The sequence below is a fragment of the Schistocerca nitens genome, unplaced genomic scaffold (genome assembly GCF_023898315.1).
Source record: "Schistocerca nitens isolate TAMUIC-IGC-003100 unplaced genomic scaffold, iqSchNite1.1 HiC_scaffold_327, whole genome shotgun sequence".
NCBI classification, from domain to species: Eukaryota; Metazoa; Arthropoda; class Insecta; order Orthoptera; family Acrididae; genus Schistocerca; species Schistocerca nitens.
In genome coordinates this window covers 53,495-63,302 of record NW_026045861.1, presented here as the reverse complement: position 1 = coordinate 63,302, position 9,808 = coordinate 53,495, and the positions used below count along the sequence as shown (strand labels likewise).

The following is a 9,808-nucleotide window of genomic DNA, read 5'->3' as shown; positions in this document are numbered from 1 at the left end:
GGATGGGAGGTGCTTCCACTACCTGTGCCGAGCCTTTCCGCGACTGACCATTGAGAAGCTGAAGGCCGGCATTTTCGATGGGCCACAGATACGGCAGCTCATAAAGGACACAGAGTTCGAAAACTCCATGAACACGTTAGAGTGCGCCGCGTGGAAATCGTTTGTGCAGGTGGTGAACAACTTCCTGGGGAACACGAAGGCAGCAAACCACGCCAGACTCATCAGCAGCATGATAGAGGCCTTTCAAAAGCTCGGGTGTTTGACGAGTATAAAGATGCATTTCCTGTACTCACACATGGAGAAGTTTCCTGAAAACCTTGGGGCGATGAGCGACGAGCAGGGAGAAGGGTTCCATCAGGACATGCGCCAAATGGAGGATAGGTACCAGGGGAGGTGGGACGCAGTCATGATGGCGGACTACTGCTGGATGCTGAAGAGAGACAACCCAGCAGCTGCTCACAAACGGGAATCGAAGAAACGCCGATTCATGCCGTGAACTCTGAACTTTTGTGTCACGTAACGCTCATTGTTATACTAATATTATGATAAATATGCTTATTTACTTTGATGGAGTAAATAAAAACTTAATGAATTTGCATACGTTGACTTTTATTTCTTGAGGAAAACGGAAAAAATCTTCCGGGGTTTCTCAGCAGATGATACAAAGAAATTTGTTTTTTTACGAAAAATCGATTTTTAAAAATTTCTGTAGCAAAAAATCCTGACCTGATAGAACAAAACCAAGGTCATTTTCGGACTCAGGGCATCAAAATTAGTCTAATTCAGCGGGAAAACCCTAGACTTTTTTAAAAAAATCTTTTTTTGTTGCCCAGTGTAATCATGTCGTTGACATGACGCGAATCAAGTACGAGGCGAAGTGAACCATCCTTTTTCTTAACAATATGGAGCGGGTTTACGTACGGACTAATTGCCGGTTCAATAATTCCTTGGTCAAGCATAGCTTGCAATTCTTTCTTGACTTGTTCTCTGTGGATATAAGGATAATGTTTGGCTTTAAACGTGTCGTGCTGTTTAACTCGAAATTCATACATAAAACCGGACATAGTACCAGGAATGTTGTCAAAAATTGGAGCTTGCTGTAAAAGAATTTTGCGTAGCTCTGTACCTTCATCATCTGTATTTCCGTTGCTCTGTTTTACTTTATCAGAAATCATTTGCATAACGTCATAGTCGGCTTGACCTGGTCTATTGTAGTTGTGTACATACGTATCTGTGAACAATGTGGAATGACACTCTATGTTACGCGATGTAGAAATGACCTCTGTCCGATTAATTGCCTGTTCTTCTGCTGATAAAGCGTGCTGAAATTCTAATGCCAGTTGTACTTTTTCATCCTTTAACATTACATAAGAACATCGAAAGTCAATAATTGCGTCGTATTGTACCAAAAAATTCGTGCCTAAAATAACGTCTGTTGTCAATAAGGGAACAATCCAAAAATTTGTGTGGAACGTATGAGGTGCAATACAAAATGATAAGTGTGTCTGTAATTTTACATCTACTCCTTTACCACATACTGCTCCTTTTACTTCAGTTTTGCCTAGCAGTAATACAGGATAGGTGTTCTTTAATACATTCATTGAAAGTTTCTTCATTTATAACTCACATAAGTGATCCAGAATCGATTACTGCTGAAAATGTGGATGATCCAATCTTTGCTTCAATAACAGGTTGGGAAATGGTTTTCTGTGTAACTGGTTTTTCATGTAAAAGTGTGTCTCGGATGTCGTCAAAAGTAATAACATTTTCGTGAACAAGATTCTGTGTATCAAAAATATTGCTTACTTTGCTGGAAGATGCAACCTGTACTGTATCTAGTCGAATTCTTTCTGACGTGCTATTATTTGCAAGAGGATGCTATGGCACTTCGACTATTTGTACTTTTTTCCCCATAACGACAACAAAACCAGCCACTTGGTATACCTAACCAACAATGTAATGTGCAAGGTCAACCGAACTTTAATGTTTCGCCGTCTACACGTATAGCGTCGGCTCCGCGAAACAGTAACGTACAGAAGACACATCATTTGAACTCCCATCAAATGGTTCAAATGGCTCTGAGCACTATGGGAGTTAACTTCTGAGGTAATCAGTCCCCTAGAAGTTAGAACTAATTAAACCTAACTAATCTGAGGACAGCACACACATCCATGCCCGAAGCAGGATTCGAACCTGCGACCGTAGTGGTCGCGCGGTTCCAGACTGTAGCGCCTAGAACCGCTCGGCCAACCCGGCCGACAACTCCTATCGCAACGCGCCGTATAGTAATGACTATCATGACAGACGTAAAAGTAATGAGCACAATTTTCAGCGCGGTTTAATAACAGTAGATCTTATCAGCAGCAGAATCATCCACAACAACAGATTATCATGAATGAACCAGAAGGTCGATATCATCCCCAACCTAATGTGTCAGGACGAAGTAACAGAACAGTACAGATAATTGAAACGCCACAAAATCTTCCCGCAAATAACAGCACGTCAGAAAGAATCTGACTGGATACAGTAAAGGCTGCATCTTCTAGCAACGTAAGCAATACTTTCGATACACAGAATCTTGTTCACGAAAATTTTATTACTTTTGACGACATCCGAGACACACTTTTACAAGAAAAAGCAGTTACACAAAAAACCATTTCCCATCCTGTTATTGAAGTAAAGATTGGATCATCCACATTTTCAGCAGTAATCGATTCTGGATCACCTATGTCAGTTCTAAGTGAAGAAACTCTGAATGAATTTAAGAAAGAGAACACCTTTCCTACGTTACCATTAGGCAAAACTGGTAAAGGAGTAGATGTAAAATTACAGACACACTTACACAAACATTTCAATGACCGAACGGACAGTACAGTGGAAACTCGATTAACCGTCATCTTCGGGACCGTGGTATTGACGCTTGAGCGAATAGACGGATAACAGAAGCACTGTATTCCTCCAAAACATAACCTCAGTCAATTATTTTATGTATAGACACATATCACTCTCACAGTAATAGAATAATATTTCGGAGCGAAAACAAATTAAACACGATTGTAATAGCAAATAATATTTATTACATGATAAAAACATCCGTACAGTAGCTACAAAAGTTGCAAATTACGTAATGTACAGTACTGTACTGTACTATAAACTTACAGGTGAAATAGTTTATCTAGCTTGGAAATAGTCAGTCAATTTCTTCTGCCTTTTTGATGTTCGAGCTTTCACCGTGGCATTATTTCGTATTTTTCGGAGCAATATGCCTGCGTTGCATTAGCCTCTTCTTGACTTTCAAACCATTCTATACACTTGGACAGCATTGTTTCGGCCTCTGACTGGCTAATAGTTTGTTTTTCTTCATGGTTTGAACACTCGTCTTTATCAGCCCCTTCTTCTTCTTCTTCTTTGGTGGCACTTACGCTGGCAACAATTTCGTCATCACTCAAAATTTGAAAACCCCCGTCCACTTTGTCACCCTCTAACCACTCTGATACTTCTTCTGACGTCAGATTTGTGCTGATTTGTAAATTATTGCACAAATTGACCATCTCGTCAACTGTCACACACTCAGGTTCCTCCGATTCTTCAGCTCTAGGTTGAGGCCAAAGTTTATTCCAGCCGTTCTTGAGATTTGACACTGACAAATCACTCCATGCACTGGCAACATTGAAAATGGCATCTTTAATACTGTAAGACCTCCAAAACTGTTTTACAGATGTTGATTCATCGGATGAGAGCAAACTTTCGATAAATATTTTTCTATAACGACGTTCCATGTTTTCGATGATTCCCTGATCCATGGGCTGTATAAGTGAAGTTGTGTTTGCTGGAAGGAAGAGACATGTTATGTTGCCGTCACCACTTTTCACTTCACACGTAGGGTGCGTTGGGGCACTGTCTAATAGCAATAGCGCTTTCTGTGGCAACTTTTTTTCAGCCAAATGTGCTCCAACTTGAGGTACAAATTGTTTGTGGAACCAGTCAGAAAAAATTCATTGATCCATCCAAGCACTCTTCTGGGCGTAGTAGTATTGTGCAGGGAGAGCATTCAAATTCAAATTCTTGAATGCACGAGGTTTTCTTGATTTCCCAGTCACAAGTAGGGGTAGCCTACGATTGCCGGTCGCATTTGCGCAAACCATAGCTGTGATGCGATCTTTTTGTACTTTGAAACCTGGAGCAGCTTTTTCAGAGAGTGATGCTAATGTCTTTTCTGGTAAAGCCTTCCAATGAAGCCCAGTTTCATCACAATTGTAAACTTGCTCCCTAACAAGATTCAATTCAGCCATTTATTCTTTAAATTGTTCCCGGAACTCAGCAATTACAGAGCTATCCGCGCTGAGTTTTTCTCCACTGATATCAAGTTGGCGAATGCCATGACGAAATTTAAACCTGTCGAACCATCCGATACTTGCTTTAAAAGACGAGTCACCATCAAGTTTGTTGTTCATTTCAACAGCCTTGGCCATTATTATAGGCCTTGAAAGTGGAATCCCCTGACTTCTTGCTTGTATAAACCATCGGTAAATTGCAGTGTCCAATTCATCATATTTTGCAGGTCTCATTGTCTTTCTTGTTCGCGCATCTCCATCCACGCTCTGCATTGTTGAGACATGTTGTTCTATTTTATCAGCATCACGTTTTATATCGTTAACTGTTGTTCTTCCAGTACCATAAATCAGCGCTACACTTGTCGCAGTTTCGCCCTATCTTAAGCATTTCAAGTTTTTGATTAAGTCCTAAAACAACACGTTTACGTTTTTCAGACATTTTATCAAGTCATTGTATCACACACACCTGCACTAAGTACGGTAGTGTAAAATAGTAGTCAATAAAGCTTATTCAAGTGGAAAACACGTAACACGGCACAGCCCGCCAGATACGGTGCGACAATTGCAGTCTCTCGCCACAACTGGAAACCGATCCGGTGGTGATCGTTGACTCACAAGTGAGACAAACTCAAGAAAAGGGGGAGATGTGTTAGCTCGTCAACTGAAGGTCATATTTTATGTACCATTCTACGGCGGGCGGGTACATTCACCTCCCACTAAAATAGAGTAAATAAATAAAGCGAACGCTTCACTGCACCTTAGAGCATTCTGTTATTACAGTATTATTAAGCTGTTACAGCAGTGACGGTTAACAGAAACTGTCGGTTTAAAGAGTGACGGTTAATCGAGTTTTTACTGTACATGAGATCGACAGGAAGTGCAAAATGGCTAAGCAGGGATGGCTAGAGGATAAATGTAAGGATGTAGAGGCTTATCTCACTAGGGGTAAAATAGATACTGCCTACAGGAAAATTAAAGAGACCTTTGGAGAAAAGAGAACCACTTGTATGAATATTAAGAGCTCAGATGGAAACCAAGTTCTAAGCAAAGAAGGGAAAGCAGAAAGGTGAAGGGAGATAGAGGGTCTATACAAGGCCGATGTACTTGAGGACAATATTATGGAAATGGAAGAGGATGTAGATGAAGATGAAATTGGAGATATGATACTGCGTGAAGAGTTTGACAGAGCACTGAAAGACCTGACTCCAATCGAGGCCCCGGGAGTAGACAACATTCCATTAGAACTACTGACAGCCTTGGGAGAGCCACTCCTGACAAAACTCTACCATCTGGTGAGCACGATGTATGAGACAGGCGAAATACCCTCAGACTTCAAGAAGAATATAATAATTCCAATCCCAAAGAAAGCAGGTGTTGACAGATGTGAAAATTACCGAACTATCAGTTTAATAAGTCACAGCTGCAAAATACTAATACGAATTCTTTACAGACGAATGGAAAAACTGGTAGAAGCCGACCTCGGGGAAGATCAGTTTGGATTCCGTAGAAATATTGGATCATGTGAGGCAATACTGACCTTACGACTTATCTTAGAAGCTAGATTAAGGAAAGCCAAACCTACATTTCCAGCATTTGTAGACTTAGAGAAAGCTTTTGCCAATGTTGCCTGGAATACTCTCTTTCACATTCTGAAGGTGGCAGGGGTAAAATATAGGGAGCGAAAGGCTATTAACAATTTGTATAGAAACCAAATGGCAGTTATAAGAGTCGAGGGGCATGAAATGGAAGCAGTGGTTGGGAAGGGAGTAAGACAGGGTTGTAGCCTCTTATTCAATCTGTATATTGAGCAAGCAGTGAAGGAAACAAAAGAAAAATTCGGAGTAGGTATCAAAATCCGTGGAGAAGAAATTAAAACTATGAGGTTCGCTGATGACATTGTAATTGTGTCAGAGACAGCAAAGGACTTGGAAGAGCAATTGAATGGAATGGATAGTGTCTTGAAAGGAGGATATACGATGAACATCAACAAAAGCAAAACGAGGATAATGGAACGTAGTCGAATTAAGTCGGCTGATGCTGAGGGAATTAGATTAGGAAATGAGACACTTATAGTAGTAAAGGAGTTGTGCTATTTGGGGAGCAAAATAACTGATGATGGTCGAAGTAGAGAGGATATGAAATGTAGACTGGCAGTGGGAAGGAAAGCGTTTCTGAAGAAGAGAAAGTTGTTAACATCGAGTATAGATTTAAGTGTCAGGAAATCATTTCTGAAATTATTTGTATGGAGTGTAGGCATGTATGGAAGTGAAATATGGACGATAAATAGTTTAGACAAGAAGAGAATAGAAGCTTTCGAAATGTGGAGCTACAGAAGAATGCTGAAGATTAGATGGGTAGATCACATAACTAATGAGGAGGTGTTGAAGTGGATTGGGGAGAAGAGATGTTTGTGGCACAACTTGACTAGAAGAAGGGACCGGTTGGTAGGACATGTTCTGAGGCATCAAGGGATCACCAGTTTAGTATTGGAGGGCAGCGTGGACGGTAAAAATCGTAGTGGGAGACCAAGAGATGAATACACTAAGTAGATTCAGACGGATGTAGGCTGCAGTAGGTACTGGGAGATGAAGAAGCTTGCACAGGATAGAGTAGCATGGAGAGCTGCATCAAAACAGTCTCAGGACTGAAGACCACAACAACTATATATATATATATATATATATATATATATATATATATATATAGAGAGAGAGAGAGAGAGAGAGAGAGAGAGAGGGTGGGAGGGAGAGAGAGGCAACATTTCAGTGACCGAACGGACGGTACATAATGTTGTGAATATATACTGTTCACTGTTTCCATTTTACTTTTTTTTTTTATTTGGTTTTCCACAGTTCAGCACACTTTCTTCCCGTTTTTATACTTCAATCAGTTTTTGACGATCTGTTCACTGGGTCATGTTGCCGCTAAATCTGAGGGGGGGGGGGGGGCTGTGGTGAGTTTCTCTTGCTAGAATAACTGCGCTTTCGGCTGCTGACGGAAAATGTTTGTTCACCTGCGTCTATTGTCGGGAGCGCGACGAGTCGGCCGTGCCGTCACAAGGAAGACGGGAGCGGACGTCTAGGCCAATGGTGGGCAGAACTGTTTATTCGGAACGCAGCGTTCTGTCGAAGGAAGTGTGGAGTCGGCGGCTCACTTCTAGGAAAAAAGCTGCACGAAGCGGAGAGGTGACACTGCCCGCCAGGAACAGGTTGGGGTGGGAGGGGAGTCACGTGACGTCGGAGCTGCGGCCCCTCCCGCCCGGACAACGATCAGTCGCTCGCTGACCGCGCCGCTGGAGAGTCGCAGAAGGTCCGCGCTTCCCCGTCCACAGCAGAGCAGGCGTGTACGCAGCAGGTAGGAGCTGTCAGCCGGCACGTTACTCGCTTCTGTTCGCGGATGTATCATGAGGCACGGAATCACTAAGTGGTATATCAAACTACACGGGATCCTTGTTTGTCCGGTCGTCATTAATCCGGATTCCTTTGTGTTTCCTTTCTAACTCGAAAAATATGTTTACCGTCGATAGGGTACGATATATTTAATTAAATGAAACAACAAGTTTACTGTTACCAGTCACCGTTTTACTTTATTGTGAGTTGAAGGGATTTTTGTGTGTTTATGTAGGTTGGCATTGATTATTTCTAGTGTGGGATTTAGTGGCACAGAGGAATAAAGGTTTTGTGTGTCAAACGAGGCAAGTGTGGCTCCATCAGGTACTTGTATGTTTTTGACATATTGTGTGAATTCTGTTGCGTTTTTAAGTGTTCTCTCATTATTGAATGTGTACGCTTGTTTGAGAATTCTGAAGAGTGTTTTATTGAGCTCGAATGTTGGGCTGTTCCCACAGTTCACTATGGGCCCGATGGGGGTCCCATTTTTGTGTATCTTAGGTTGTGACCTGAGGCAAGGTGCTTGTGGGCTCATTGTTACAATGTTTCTTGCTTCTTGGATGGTGAGTAGAAAGTTAATGTTGTGTTTAATCTGCTTTTGTATTCTGGCTGTTGGATCTTTATGTATTTCAGTTATGTTGCTGGTTTGGAAGAAGTCTAGAGTTTTTTCTATGTATGTTGTTCTGTCCATTACAACAGTTGTGTTGCTCTTGTCAGCTTTTACAATTATTGCATTATTCGTGTTTAATTCAGTCTTAATGGTACGTGTAAGGGCTTCTTCTCTTTTCTTGTATGCTGGGAATGGTTTTGCAATTTCCTTTTCAATGATTTCGTTAATTTTGTGGCAGGCTGATATTCTGTCAGTTTGCTTGTTAAGGGCGATGGTCGAGATCTGTGTGACACAAGTTGTTGTGACTTGGCAAGACAGCCAAGCCACTAGGAGAGGTAGCCGAAAGGCACGCGTTTAAGTTCACGCAGGCTGGCGTGAGGTCTGGAACAGGTAAGGGAATTATACTAGCAAAAAAGGTACGTAGCTTCTGGAATACTTAACTTTCATCCATAATTGGTGAACATCTTTCTGACGGTACATGCATCACAAGATAAATAGCAAATGATAATGGCGTCTTGCTAGGTCGTAGCAAATGACGGAGCTGAAGGCTATGCTAACTATCGTCTCGGCAAATGAGAGCGTATGTAGTCAGTGAACCATCGCTAGCAAAGTCAGCTGTACAACTGGGGCGAGTGCTAGGAAGTCTCTCTAGACCTGCCGTGTGGCGGCGCTCGGTCTGCAATCACTGACAGTGGCGACACGCGGGTCCGACGTATACTGACGGACCGCGGCCGATTTAAAGGCTACCACCTAGCAAGTGTGGTGTCTGGCGGTGACACCACACAAGTGATCAGCTTCTCTCGGTTCTTTTGGTCCAGCGGAGCTTCAACATTGTGTTTTAAGCCTTTGCAGAGTAGAGCCTCTTCTTCTGCAGTGAATATCATGTTCGTGTTGTTGAGGAAAGGTGTGTAGAATGTGTGCTTCTTTTGGCTGTTTTGGTTTGGTTTGGGAGTTAATTGTTGCTTTATAAGATTGGCCAGTTTTTTCTTCTGTGTAGCTTTTGTTTTCTGTACGATGAACTCGGTGAACTCTTTGAATTTTTTGGTCATGGAATCATGTTGTGACTGGCAACAGTAAACGTGTTGTTTCATTTAATGTCAGTAATATTTGTTGACACCGGATGCTGCATACCGATACCCGGTTCCACGTTTCGAGCTATCGACTACTGGTCAGTGTGGACCTGTTCCTCAAGGTACAGGCTGGTAATTATTGAACTGTACTAACAAGGGAACCTCCCCATCGCACCCCCCTCAGATTTAGTTATAAGTTGGCACAGTGGATAGGCCTTGAAAAACTGAATACAGATCAATCGAGAAAACAGGAAGAAATTGTGTGGAACTATGGAAAAAATAAGGAAAATATACATAGTCCATGCGCAAGGTAGGCAACATCAACGATAATGTGAACCCAGGAAGGCCGTGGTCTCGTGGTTTAGCGTGAGCAGCTGCTGAACGAGAGGTCCTTGGTTCAAGTCT

The 9,808-nt window shown here is 42.1% G+C and overlaps 1 protein-coding gene across 1 annotated transcript in view; it reads left to right on the top strand.

The window, feature by feature from the left end:
* Positions 1-7,564: 7,564 nt before the first annotated feature.
* The window catches only part of LOC126226587 (speckle-type POZ protein-like), a gene marked incomplete at its 3' end in the record, with an annotated part of 55,305 nt that continues 53,061 nt past the window's right edge, over positions 7,565-9,808 (top strand). The window contains exon 1 of the mRNA XM_049942229.1: positions 7,565-7,688. The remainder of the gene's footprint in view (positions 7,689-9,808) is intronic.